Source organism: Podarcis pityusensis (assembly GCF_964106645.2).
Source record: "Podarcis pityusensis genome assembly, chromosome: 9".
NCBI classification, from domain to species: Eukaryota; Metazoa; Chordata; class Lepidosauria; order Squamata; family Lacertidae; genus Podarcis; species Podarcis pityusensis.
The window spans coordinates 54,483,039-54,497,792 of NC_138034.1; the positions used below are offsets into that span (position 1 = coordinate 54,483,039).

Here is a 14,754-nt window from a genome sequence, read left to right on the forward strand (position 1 = left end):
CCAAATCTGCCCACACAGATTTATGCTTATCCACTGAAATAGAGAGTAGTGTTCTATAGAAGAGAAAACTATGAACTGTGGAAATAAACATTGGTTTATTTCCACAGTGAGGTTAGCAGTCCTCTCATGCCGTCCAAAAGGAAAAATATAAGACCTAAAATCTAATGAAGCATTAAGGGGAAGGTCACAGATTTTTTGAATTCATGTAATATTGTTAGCCGAAACTGATTGTAGATTTCAGAATTTGGAGAGTAATGCTACATGGTTAATATTACAAGAGAACCTCTCATATGTCCACATAATTTTAATTCCACCTTTTAAAAGTACCATAGTGTCAGTCCCACTGCAGGGCTTTTAAAAAACATTATGTATCCTAGAGCCTTCCTTTCACGTATTAAAAGCCGGAACCTGGAATGCATCCAAGTTAGATCAAAGCTATGAAATATTCCCAATAGATGGGGCTAGAGAGTACCAGGAAATATTCTAAACATTCCATAGTGTGTTCTGAAACAACACAGGTATTCTGGCATGGAGACCTGACACCCAACACTAATTATGACTACTAATTAGTAGATTTTTTAAAAGTGTGCAGCCAGATTTCTGTAGATAAGCTGGACAACCTTCTGTTTGGGGGATCCCGCAAAGCAGATTTTGGGGTGCATAGAGGGAGGGGGGAAAGAAGTCCAGCTATATCAGAGGAACCGTGCTGGCACAGCACTGAACACAGCCCATAGCTGAGTTGGAGAATAGCGTAGCTAGTTGAAGAGAAGAGAAGTTATGGAGGCAGAGATATGAAGAGTTGAGGAGTTGAAGAGCTGCAAAAGCAAGAAAGAACTGAAATCTTTAAGAGAGTTGGAACACTGTAAACTGTTAGAGAGCAAAGATGAGAAAGGAAGGAGCTGAGAGAAGGCCAGAAAGGGACCCAGAAGATGAGTTGACAAATGCAAATTGATAAGTTCAGGCTTAGTTAGGGGGAATCATAGGGTAGATATTTCTGGATGCATTTAGCTCTGTACATTTTTATTATTATTTGCCCATGTGGGTAGCTACTCAAGCAGTGAAATTGGGGTTTATTCCTAAAATTATTTTCTCACAAACTATTTAACTTCTTGCCTTACTAAAATCTTATGTAAAAACATACTTTGTTTGGAGGTGGGGGAGAGAATTTGTCAGAAGTCTTTTTATTCCAGTGTAAGGACTGGTTCGGGTAGTTAAAGTTCAAAAGGGGTTAGTAGAGGTAGCCAAAGAAACTTACAATTTATTTCCCTTCAATAAGCACTAATGAAGATGCTTTGGTAATTTTCTGCTTTGCTCAATCAATTGGTTAGTTAAAAGGAAGCTGATAACCCTTATTTTGGCTTTACATACCATAAATCGCTCAGGGTAAGTGCTTTGTATGTGACCATAAGCATTGAAATGCATTAAATGGCCAAGAATATTAGCTCCTTCATCCCCAAGAGACAGCTCCTCCCCTGTAAACATTGGATTCCTGCCTTCATAAAGTTAAAAGTGCTGAAAGCAGATAATGATGCAGTCTTGACAGCTGGCCAATAACTATGAAATGAAGTTATATTTATCTTAACATCTATGCATTTTTCACATGCAACAATACTTTTTGAAAAGTTGTTTTCAATGCATGGAATATGTTCCACTGGATCAGGACACTTCTATGATGTTTTGTGATTTTGGATATATTAGTTTAGTTTAAATTCAGTCCACAGACATATTCAATAGACTCATCTGCCCACCCACTCTCAGAAGCATAACCTTTAGATACGAAGGTTGAGGATGTAATCTGATTAATGGTAACTTTGAAGATGAGTGCACACACTGCTGCTTCTTCTTCTTTTAAAAAAAGCAGAATAGGGACTTGACGGGGACTGTGGATTTACCAAGAAAATATAAGAAAATAAGAATTGGTCCTGGTATCTCCCACCCTATTTCAAGAAAACTCAATATGGAAAAGCACTGCCTGAATCTATCTCAAAAAACGATATTGTACAGCTGGAAAAGGTTGACTGGTATGAGATTCACACAGCTGATATGGCATTTGATGCCACAAGATGAAGTCATGGTCACCAACTTGATTAGCTTTCAAAGGCGATCAGTTAAATTCACAGAAGGTAAGGTTATCAATGGCTACTAGCTATGACAGCTGCATTGTTCTTGGCACCTTTCTGTCCAGAGAGACAATGGAATCAAATCGCTGTGTTAGTGAAGTGATTTCTCCAGGGTGCATGCCTAGGCGATGTGTATGGAGGTCTTGAGCTGGCAAGAAAACAAAAGCTCCCTCTTGGCCTTGCTAATGTGGTCCAACGGAAATCAGTGCAATATGATTGACATCAGCTTGGCTGCAGGGATTACCATCCAACAATTTTAGGGAGTGCACTCTGGTTTTGTGTAGGGTTTACTCCTTAGCTTTTTCTTCTCCTGAAGATATCCCATAAGGCAGCAGAATTTTAGGACCACAGTTTTCCTTCTCCAAGATGTACTACCTTCCTAGGTTGACATGCCTCATCTTGTCTGCTCAATGTGCCAGAGTCTGTCTTCACATGCAGGGGAAGTCCCTAACTCACTGAGGGTCTAAGACCCATCAGATGCCCTCACCTGGTTTAGTTGAAACCCTTTCCCAGGGTGTGTCTGCTGTCACATCCTGATGGCTTCTTGAAGCCACAGGTGAGAGCTGAGTGCAAGGTGGGGACCAGAGGTGGACAAACTACCCCAGACGGAGCACAACATGTTCCCTGTCGGCATGTAGAGGGCCAGGAGGCCAGCTGGCTAGCCCCGGCTGTGCCGTCTCCTTCCAGCTGTCCCGCTGTGAAGACCATCACCTCTGCTCCAACGTAAATCAGCAACCTGGGCTTCAAAGCCAGGGCACACTATCAGCAGATCAAGCTGCACACACAGAATAGGTGTGAAGCTTGTAGAAGCATACTACAACTACAGATTTATTAATCATAAATCAGGACAAAGAAACATGTCATCTCTCTCTCTCTCATCATCTCAGAGAGAATGGGAAAAACAAAATGGAAGTTCATAGCAAGCTGTGCTGGAATGTACACAGACATGTAACACGCAACAATTCCACACGTCTGCTCCTTAAGGTGGAATAGAAATGTCAACGCAAGACGTACTGTCAGGGACTGGCTGGACGACGAAGAGTGGTGGGAAGCGCTATCCAGGGAACCCACAAACCCCAGAGGAGGAAGGCTTAGAGCCAGGGAATTGGTTCTGACTGATGACAGGTCGAGCAGATTGGGAGGGAGCAGATTGGGATGAGCGGCTGGATGCTGAAAGGGCAACAGGGTTTAGTGAGGAGGGAGAGCCAGTGACAGGGAGCCGTTCAGACCCTGAGGCTGAAGCAGAGGAGGGGGGGTCATGTCAAGAGGCTGCTGAAGAATCCTGGAAGTCTCCCTCTCCTGCTGCTCCCCCTGGTCTCCAAGAACGTGCAGGATAATGATGAGAGAAGAGGAAGAAGAAGAGGAGGAGGAGGAGGAGGAGTTTGGATTTGATATCCTGCTTTATCACTACCCGAAGGAGTCTCAAAGCGGCTAACATTCTCCTTTCCCTTCCTCCCCCACAACAAACACTCTGTGAGATGAGTGGGGCTGAGAGACTTCAAAGAAGTGTGACCAGCCCAAGGTCACCCAGCAGCTGCTTGTGGAGGAGCGGAGACACAAACCCGGTTCACCAGATTACGAGACTACCGCTCTTAACCACTATACCACACTGGCCAGAGACCAGAGGTGTGCAGACATAGTTTGAGACTGCTTGGAAAACATCCAGGAGCCTTAGAAAGGATGGAAGGCAGGGACCTTCAGTCCTGGCAACAGCTCTATAGGGTCAAGGCCGACTGGGAAGTGTTGCTGATTTGTATGCCGTTTCCTTGAATAAAGAGTTAACTTCACTGACAACTGCCTCTGCCTCTTCGTGCCAACCTGCACTTGATAGGTACTACCCCTTCCCTAACACCCTATACATCCAGAGAGCTGCATAGTGCCTCCAATATCATAGGAGGCATGTCTCAAAACACCAGCTTCCGGGGAACAACAGTGAAAGAGAGCTAGCACACTAATGTCCTGCCAGTTGGATTCCCATGGGCACCTTGATTGGTCACTGTGGGGATATATGTGTAGTCCAATGCAACAGGATTCTCTTCTTTCGTCCCAAATGATCTTTTCTGAACTGCAGCTATGCTTGAAACTAGGAAAACAGCAGCTATGGTAATGGCTTATTCATCTGAGTAGACATTTTGTCCACTCAAACCACAGCAGAAGCTTGTCTTCTCTGCATATTTTGCCTTCATACATTATTACAGAAAGCTGAGTAAAATAATGGAACGAAACAGAAAGGCATTCCCAGCTGGCCAGAACAACAGAAAAGAGAAACTGGATAACGTCTGTGAAAATTACTGTGGTGAAATTAGATGTGTACGTTAATAGAATATTATAGGAGAAATAAAGAACTCCGACTATTAACTAGCCAATCACCCACCAGAATCGCATGCAAAAATATATTATATGTAGCACGCCAAAAAAGGGGGGCTTTCTAGAACAATTTGTGACACCACATAAGTTTATTTGGGCAATGTAGAGATCTCTCAGGGGGCTACACGCATCCTGCAAAGTTTGAGGTGGGGGGGGGTTGCTCAAGGGTAATGAAAGAAAAAAACCCAGAAAATTGTTCCTGACATATATAGCGCACTAAATAATAAAGGCCTTAAAATTTTATGACACTCCCAGGATAAAGGGAAGTCTGTTTTGATAGCAGATTTAATTCTCTGCAGTTATAAAACACCAAGATTTACACAAAATTAGGGAGTGTAGTGAACCGGTGATGTACGCCAGAAATGTCACATCCTAGCGCACCATTAATTAATATATTACGGAACTGTCCCGAGACTCAAGTATTGTGGGCAGAGAAGTATTAATGGTAATAAAAGATCGCCTCAGATGAGATACCTCTGCGACTTCAGAAAGGATGCATTCTAAGCTTCAGAATGAGACTACCACATGCAAACAATAAAAATGAAAAATAAGATGTACTTTGAATTTGCCTGGCTAGGCAAGTGCATGCGTTGCTGATATTGGGGTGGTAGGGCTGGGGGGGGGGGAGGCGTATTTCCTATTACACTTGTTGCAGAAGGATCAGGGAAGTGACAGAAAGAGGCTTGAGAAAATATACTGTTCTTGGACTCTGCTACGAGGTTGTAAAGTTGTTTCGGATATGAAATCAAAGATGGCATTTGCCTCAGGCTTTCATGGGTCAGACAGCCTGTTCCTGACAAACTTTTCTTGAAGTTCAGGAAGTCTTCTCTTGGTCAGCCTGCCTCTGACAGAAAAGTAGTAACTTTCCAGATTTGAACTGTTCTGGCATTTGCGTTGGGGCGATCTGCATGCCTCTCTACAGCGGGAGCAAATGAGAAGCATCTGCTAGTGCCGCTTAGTCAAAAATATCGCTTTAGTGAATGTGTCAAACAACAGCAGCATAAGACCTTTAGGAAATCACCCTATCGAGAAAGAAATGTGTCCATAATGCTAAGAGAAAGAGAAGGCCTCTTTGCAGGTGAAACATCAAGCTAAGACAGCACCACTAACTTTCATTAAATGTTTACTAAAGCAATAAGCCTCCATGTGAATTTTCGTTCCCATTGCATAACCTTGCAATACGAAGTGGGATTCAGGAGCAAACCGTGTGGAAAAATTCAGTGCAGAGTTCAGAAGACAGCTCCATAAAGTTGGCCAGCTCTGAAGGAGGCGAAAGATGGAGAGAAACACCCAATGGCAGCAGCAAACTGACCTTTCGCTGCCCTTCTTTGTCCAAAGAGCAAGCATCTGCAGCACTCAGAGATTTGTACAGCTCAGAAGGAGCATGTAAACATTTTCCTGGAGCACACCTAAAATATCCGTTGCCTTTCCTTGCACCACTTGAGCCCTTTAAGCTGTTCAACTTTTCACCTGTGCACCTGTTAGCACATTTTAAGGAAGTGCTAATGTTACCCAGAATGTATCAAACTAGCAAATACATCACTTAAGTGCATCCTGGCAAGAATAAATTAAGTGAGTTCAGAACAAAATGAGCTGTTGCAGTTCAAGATACTGGAAACTAACCAAATAATTAATAGTTCACTGAAAGATTATCCTCATCTGATATTTCTACACTTGTGAGGAATCCATCCCAGCTGCAAGCGGATGCAGGCATCACATCTGTCAATCCGCAATGGTGGCTAACTTTAAACATACAGGCGCCCTGTGCTTGTTTTCCGACATCTTCAGAACAAGCGGACAATGTTTCAAAAGCAATAGGGTACTTGTTTCCATTTATTTAAGCTGATTATTTAAACGGTAAAAAACCTAAAAACAGCATTCACACTGATTTCATAAGTTATGTACGCTTATGACCTCATTTTCTTCCCCAAGCAAAACATGGTTTTGCTGAATCTGTTGGTAGTAATAAACTGATCACACAATGGTGTTGACAGAGACAACATAAATAATCACAAATATATGACATTTCAGTGAACCCCTGCCCCCAATTTCAAAATCTAAACTTTGGGTGAGGAATTTTGAATTCAAATTTACCATTTGAATGTGAAATGTGTACCTGAAAAATATGAGTTATTTCAGTTAAGGTTGAATAATTAAAATGTTTGAAATGCCTATAGTTGACATCTCTTGTGGCAAATTTCAAATATGTGTGTTTCAAATATGAAAGTTCATAGGTTGTCAAATACAATTTACTACTGTATGCTGTTTGCCTGATGAAGTCTGTTAAAAATTGCTTTCACAGCATGCAGATTTTGCTGAATACCACAGCAGAGATGGGAACCTATGACCCTCTAGATCAGCGGTGCTCAACCTGTGGGTCCCCAGATGTTGTTGGACTACAACTCCCTTCATCCCTGAGCTCTGGCCTTGCTAACTAGGGGTGATGGGAGTTGTAGTTCAACAACATCCGGGGACCCACAGGTTGAGAAAGGCTGCTCTAGATATTGCTGGTCCTCCACCCCTGACCATTGGCCATGCTGTATAGGACTGATGGAGCCCAACAACTTCTGCAAGCTCTGGTACATTGAGCAGCCAAGACCAGCAGCTGGTTCAACAGTCAAGAAGGAAGTTTCTGTATGCCATGTAGAGGGAAGTGACGGGCAGATGGGGCTCATCAACCTGGGAAAGTAGCCCATCTAGGAGAACACTGATCCTAAACTTCTACTGCTTTGTGGGATATCTTCAAGAGAAGAAAAAGGAGTAAATCCTACACAAATCTGGAGTGGAATCCCTAGGATTGTTGGATGGTGCCTTGTATGCCTCCTTACGGCAATTCCTGCAGCCAAGCTGATGTCAGTCATATTGCTCTGCTTTTCTTTGGACCACATCAGTGAGGCCGAGAGGAGGGTCTTGTCCTCTGGGCAGCCCAGGACCTCCATACACACCAGCCAGGCTTGCACCCCAGGGAGGTCACTCTGGTGATGCTAATGCAGCACTTTGACTTCATCCCGAGAGGTGCACTCCATTTTCTCTCGAGGCAGATGGATACCAATAAATTCAACTAAGTTTTACTCAGTGCAAACCCTTTGAAATGAATGGACCTAAATTGGTCATGTCCATTAATTTCAATGTGTCTACTGATATTGGATACAACCCCTAGCCTGTAGGAGTAAAGAGTTGTTAAATATGGTTTTCCTCAGATAAGGTGTGCTGTATGTGGGGTAGAAGTGTAGAAAATCCTTAATGTCAGCAGATATATTTAGGCATTCATGGAACCACAATCCTGGAATGAGGATCTTTGGTTTGTTATTGTTGGATGTCATCCTTCGCATGATATAGCTCACATTTTATGGCGCACAAATGCTATGAGTGCTTCGTATAATACAAACTGGAATTCTGAAAGTATTTTTCTTATTATAGAAATCATATGCATCAGAAGCGTTCCTGAAACCATTTTGTCCAGAGTAGACCTCTGAAGCTGGTGTGCTTACTCCTGGGTCAATGTTTTCAGACTTCTTGTATGAAATAATTTCATAAATTCATTACATAAATACCAGCTTCTCATGTCCAGTCCCCGGCCTAGTTCAGCTGGAGTTCCTGAATTAGAATTAATCTCATTCATCCTGATTTAAAGCTTCAGACATCATCTAATGCACACACAGAGCACATACACTTTACATGGGGCCCTCTTCTCTTTGAAGGATTGCCTGGTCCAAGTCCAGCTTAGACAAAGAAACCGTAAGAAGGAAGAGGAGGGGCCTTGAAGTTACTGATCAGCTGTCATTAGCTCAACAACAGACTGAGCAGGCGCACTGGTCGCCTGAAAACAGTATTCCTTACTATGATGGGATGCTGAGGCGCCTAGTTGCCCCCTAGTTTGAGGGGGCCCGGCATGCGTTGTGTGTGTATGATGTCGGATTATTATTGTTATTGTTGTTGTTGTTATATCTTGTAGACAGTGATGCATGTTAAAACACTGTGCCATTTATCACATTAATGTTCAAGAACAGTTTATCAGAACTGGCTTTGATGTATTTTGGTACGCAGCAACAAATGCCCAGGCGATCACACTCTTCTGCCCCAAAACCCAGTGATCCTAAACCAACATATCCCAACTCTTTTAGCAATGGGTCCTTGGCGTATTGAGAACAACTAGAGGAAGGAAATCCTATAGACTAATATTTCAGCTAATGCCTTCTTCGTGAGGCATTCCGCCAAAATGTTAATCTGAAGCATTTCCTTCCTGCCGTTTTATTCAGACTTACCCTTGAGTGTTTGCAGTGATGGATATAGCTTTTAATGGACTCACTCTGACTATGGACAGTCTCAAAGGTAGGCAACGAAAAATCACAATGCGATCAGTCTGTACCTGGAACATCTGTACCACGAATGCTCGTAGATTTCCATCATTGATCTCAGCCAACTGCTTATGTTCCAGAACCAAATCCACAAAGCAGTCACCCACCGATAAATCCTTCTTTTCCATTATTTTAAAAGACTTTAGCAGCAGCTGGGATGACAGAATTTCCACTCATTGGGGATTCTTATAGAGATTGCACAATATTTTACCAGATTCAGGACATCTTTCATCGTTTTCGAGTGTTTATTTTGGGAATCACAAGTGTGCTTTAAACTTCATTTACACTCATGAGACACTATTAAGGTTCTTTATTTTAAAAAATAAAAAAATTATCTAATACACTTGAATCTCAATTCTTTCTAAAGCGTTACCTGTTTACCTTCAATTAGCATTGCCATACAGAGTATGATGCTGGAACCGTATTAGATTTACTCCACTGGGATCTTTCAACTAGGGATGTATGTATCAGTCTATTTCACATATGCCCACTCACAAATTAAGACCACTTCATCCATCCTCATCCTCATAATCCTGTTTCCAGATTAATCTGAGATTTTAAAAATTGATTGAAATGTATTCATTTTATCACATATTGCATAGTTGAACAAGTATTTCATCTTAATATACATGTATTTTATTTTAATATACACATTTCCAATCACATTTGATCCTAAAAATACACATTAACACATTTTAGGACATTTTTTGAACTGAAAACTATACCACAAAATTCAGAGTAGCACGAAATATGTGCAATTATGTTCTGATTCAATGATTTCTGTGGGAGTCCTCCAACTGCACAGCAACAGAAGTGAGAATGAAACCATTATAACTTCTCTCAAAGCTCATGTTTCTTTAAGGAAGTGTTCCTATATGCATAGTTATTTTATTTATTTCATAAAATTTATATGCCGCTTGGCTGTATAAAGGGGAGAAAACCCGCAAAGTGGTTTACAAAAAGATAAAACCAAAAAAGAGAGAAAAATTCACAGCAGTACAAAACATACAACTTACCTTGACTATTTAAGCATCAGGTTGTCTTGTCTAAACAAGAATGTTTTTCTCAGGTGCCAAAAAAAAAAAAAAAAAAAGGACAGTGAAGGCACCTGCTTGATCTCAATAGGCAGAGAGTTTCCAAGTGCTGGTGCTGCCATACTATGCGATTAAGTTCTTACAAATGTGGAACAGGTATTATGTGGCCCCTTTAGCAGGGCCAGTTCTGCTGATCTAAAACTAATAGCTGAGCAGGGCTCTACAAGCAAAGTGGAGGAGGGGGAGAAGGACCACTAACTGTTCAGAACTAGATAAGAAGAGCCTGTTGGATCAGGGCTGTCAGGTTTGCAGGTGGTTGCCAGGACTCTGACCTGTCTTTTACAGGTTTTATTTAGTGCAAACTATGTACAGTGCAGAAACCCAAAGTTCATGTCTGTCTCAGTCACTTGCAGATTCCGGGAGAGCCCCCTTCCGGTTTTCCCCCCAACATAAGAACTTGGCCACCCCAAATCTCCGCCTCCCCTCCTTCCGTTTCACCCCTCTGCGAAAACTGGGCGACGGAAGCGGCATGTCAGTTTCCTGACCAGCCTGGCTAAGTGAGGCGCTTGGGATCCCAGCAGCATCTGTGAGCCTTTCCCTCGCCTCGCCCCTCCTTTCCCCCTCTGCTTCACTGGAGGCGTGGCTCTCTCCACTGCCTGACGAAGAGCTACTTCTCAGCAACGTTGGAGGCTCCCTGTATTCTTGTACCCCCCTCCCCCTTTTCAATGGTAGTACCCTGACAAGGCACATAGCCCACACAGTCCAGCATTCTGGTCTCACAGTGGCCAAAAATGTCTATAGAAAGTTCATAAGAAACAGCATTCTCCCCTCCTGTGGTTTCCAGCAACTGGGGTAAATTCTTCTGTTTTCAAGTTATGATAACTAATCCCTGAATTTCCTGATTTTTAAAAAATTGCATCTGCATCCCAGCTTACCAAAAAAAAAAAAAAAAACCCAACCCTAACTCTATTGCTTTAGAAGAGTATTTGAGGATTATATAACCAGCCCTGTTCATTCAGAGAATGAAACGTACTTAGGAGATGGTCCAAATTCATTCAAGATATTAGATCCTCCCACAGGCTTGGTGGCCTTTGAATAAACTCCAGGCTGACACAACATATGGGGTGAAGAACAGATCCCTTGCTATTCCAGGGCCGGAAAAAAAACTGGGAGGGATGCCTCATTTTGAAAGGTGTGGGTCTGTCCTCCTGCTCTGTGTAAAAGGAAAATTGTGTCACCCAGAAAGACAGCTCACTACTGCAGAGAGCTCCAAAGGAACTTTCCCTCATTGCATGCCTCAACAACAAATAACAAATGCATGGAAATGAAAAATGTGTGAGCCAATTCCAGTTATTACTATATGCAGAATGCCATTTCCCCCCCCCCCCTATATTTGGAGTCTCTCACATGACTCTGAAGTCATAGTTGTCACCAGATGTGTGGTTTTCTTCCTCCTTCAGAGATGACTTCATGATCAAACTGGGACTTTATTGCATTTTTGATCCTCCTAAAATCCATGGCTGTGCAAATTAATGTTTTGGGTGCTGGAGATAGTGTGCTTCAGAATGCCAGTTGCAAGAAAGTGCAGGGACATGGAGAATGCTCTTCTGGGCTTGTGGACTTCTTCTAGGCATCTGGCTGGCCACTGTGAGAACAGAATACTGGGCTAGGAGGGCTAGCAAACATTATAACTGCAAATATTGTTTTCCCTCCAGCCATGGGAGGTATCGACTCCTCAAACACAAACTGATGCTAGGAAGTCATACTGAATTATATGTTATTGTTATGCTTCTAAAAACGAAACAAAAACCCATCCAAACAATGTGAATCTTGATAGTAAAGGTAAAGGGACCCCTGACCGTTAGGTCCAGTTGTGGATGACTTGGGGTTGCGGCGCTCATCTCGCTTTACTGGCTGAGGGAGCCGGCGTTTGTCCGCAGACAGCTTCCGGGTCATGTGGCCAGCATGACTAAGCCGCTTCTGGCGAAAGCAGAGCAGCACACGGAAATGCCGTTTACCTTCCCTCTGGAGTGGTACATATTTATCTACTTGCACTTGACGTGCTTTCGAACTGCTAGGTTGGCAGGAGCAGGGACTGAGCAATGGGATCTCACCCCGTTGCGGGGATTCGAACCGCTAACCTTTTGACAATTTATTAAGTTGCCTTGTTTCTATTCACCATAATTAAGATTAACCGCAGTTAAGGGTTCAGATGACACACTAAACTTCAGTTAATATATATCAGAATGGAAAGCTTTCAATCCCTTTTTCACAGCTATGCCAGCCCAGGACTCACTATGACTTATTCTTCTTGCACTAAACCATGGTTTAGCATTCTGTCTGGATGCAGCAAAAGTTTCCCTGCATGCAAATAGCACCTTATTCATTCCAGTGAAGTCAAATCTATGCATGCATTCCTTTGAATATCCAGATGGGCAAGATACTTTCTCCATTTAGCTGAATGATTTAGCTGTGGACGAAAGCTCTGGACTGTGGATCAGGGATGGGGATCAGGTATAGATTTTCAGTTGCCATCGGGATGAGGAGTGAGTTAGAAGAACAAGTAACTTTTTGCATATGGATGGGAATTGGAGCTGCGATCTTCTCCTCCTTTCTCTCCACACTTTGCACCTCTTGACGGAAAAGAAACTAACACAAACAGAAAGCCTCTTGACTCCAAGGTATAAATGAAGAGCATCAGGCCAGGATCCAAACAGCCCCATAGCCATGCACAAATGCTTCCACATGTGTACGAAAGCTTCCCTGGAGGCTGTTGTCCAACCACAGCTCTTTGCACCGTGTTGGACGCTGTTCTTGAAAATCCCTTGTTTCAAGACAAGCTTTTCAGGTTTGGGAGCATTGTGGTCAGGGGGCCTCAGCATCCCTATTGCATATATGGGACTCCCCACACAGTCCTTTGAATCCAAGCCCACAACTATTTTCACCATCTGGCCAGGACTTCAAGAACATTTGCTCCACTCCACTGAAGTCGATGGCAAAACTCCTGCCAACTTTAATGGAAGTAACACCAAGCCTGAAATTTAAGTTTCAAGGAATGCTGAACTGTGAAGCAATCTACTTTGTTTTTCCTTTTACCCTTACGAAACAATTTGATTCCTCATAAATCATCCATATGCATGTCACTTTCCAGCAGAAAGGGTATTCAAGCAGCAGAAATGTTTATAGATAGAGGCAAAGGCAAACAAATGTTATTAATTTCATCTAACTCTAGAGAAATTAATTTTAACACTTGCCAGAAGGTGGTTTGCTATGCAGTAGGATCTCACCCAAACATGTTTCCTTGCTCCTCTTCTCCAAAAGGACTTCCAAAGGCAATGGCACCATGTGAAAAACAACAACGGAAACTCTCCGTCAAAATTTATTAGAGGTATTGCTAACTGTGCAACCCACAAAATAAACCAAGCCTGGGACACATGCTAAAAAGGAGGCCCATGGATATATTTGTATGGGGTGGGGGAGTATTCTGGGCAAAGGGAACCTCGTAAAAGGATTAATAAACATGGGCAATCATTACCTAAGTGATACAACTTGCAGTTCTCACAAAGCCAAGCTGCACAGTGGTAACACGGAACAGTAACTTAAGGAACACTCACATTTAAGTAATTCATTGAACCTTGGCTCTCTTCTCAGGAGCTATATTTTTCCATCAATGGCTAATACTGATGATGGCTATATTTGTATCACAAAGCCTCTATCAACATCAAAGAATTGCAATGGAAATGGAAATTGGTGCAGAAATTGCCAATGTTTGTTTATTCATCCCATGTCTGGAACGGAAATCAATCGAGTGCCTATAATCAGCATTCAGTGTTGTTGTTGCTTGCAGTCCACAAACAATATGCAATTGATTTGCATTGTGTTTCCTTTGCAATGAAATGCAAATGGGGTGGACAACATAATTTATGTAATTTCAATACAGCAGACAGTGAGAGAAACAATATGGTTTTTGACAGAAGGCAAACTTCAGAGGAAGAGAAACAGCGCTGCATGTGAGGAATACAAGTGTAAATGGGAAATGATGCCTTTTTACACCCCTATCTCTATGCCACTAAACACACATTTTATTTTATTTTTGGCTGGAGAATGGCATCACAAAAATCAGAGAAGTATCTGTGTTGAAGTATAGCTGCCTTTTGGCTTGCATATTGTTTCAAGAAGCATGAATGAAAATGCAAATGAAACCTCAATTCTCCCCCCAAACCTGCTGATGGGATTGTGCTTCCAGGCTAGAGACCAGAGCTACCAAGTGGATTTGAACCTGGCAACCCTCAAGTGCCTATGGAAGATAGGTTAGTGACCAAATCCCCTTGGCTAAGTGTGTTCCCTCCCATTAAGATGACAAAGAAATATTCCAGACAACATTGAGAGTACTGGGACGAAGCCTGTGGCTTTTCGAAAAGAGCTCACTCAGATCTCTGAAATCCCATTGCATTTGTCTCCATCTCTGTTACATTTGCTGCTTTTCAAATCGCCTGAGTTATGTTCACAAAGGCCAAGATAAATACAGCATCACGATACAGCAGGCAACCGCTGCCCCTCCAAGCAGCATTTATCAACTATCTCTCATTGTTTGCTGACAGATGGATTTGTGTGCGGAATCGTAGCTGAATCAATGAAAAGCAAGTCCAATTGAATCCATTTGCGCACATGAAGCCTATTCCCACTTGATACCATCAAAAGCCGTCTTGGTGGCTAGTGATGCTGCAGCTGTGCAGAGAGGGCTGCTTTTTTGGACAGGTGTATCATATAACCACATTTCTTGGCATGGCTTGAATATTGAACGCTTGGAGGAAACCAGTCTTGCCTGGATTTGACACTTCCTGTGTAATAGCTTCCTTCCAAACAATACATCTA

The 14,754-nt window shown here is 42.5% G+C and overlaps 1 long non-coding RNA gene across 1 annotated transcript in view; it reads right to left on the reverse strand.

The window, feature by feature from the left end:
- The window catches only part of LOC308485091, a 35,506-nt gene that overhangs the window by 4,078 nt on the left and 16,674 nt on the right, over positions 1–14,754 (reverse strand). The window contains exon 2 of the long non-coding RNA XR_013990339.1: positions 13,134–13,202. This is a non-coding gene — a long non-coding RNA (uncharacterized lncRNA). The remainder of the gene's footprint in view (positions 1–13,133; positions 13,203–14,754) is intronic.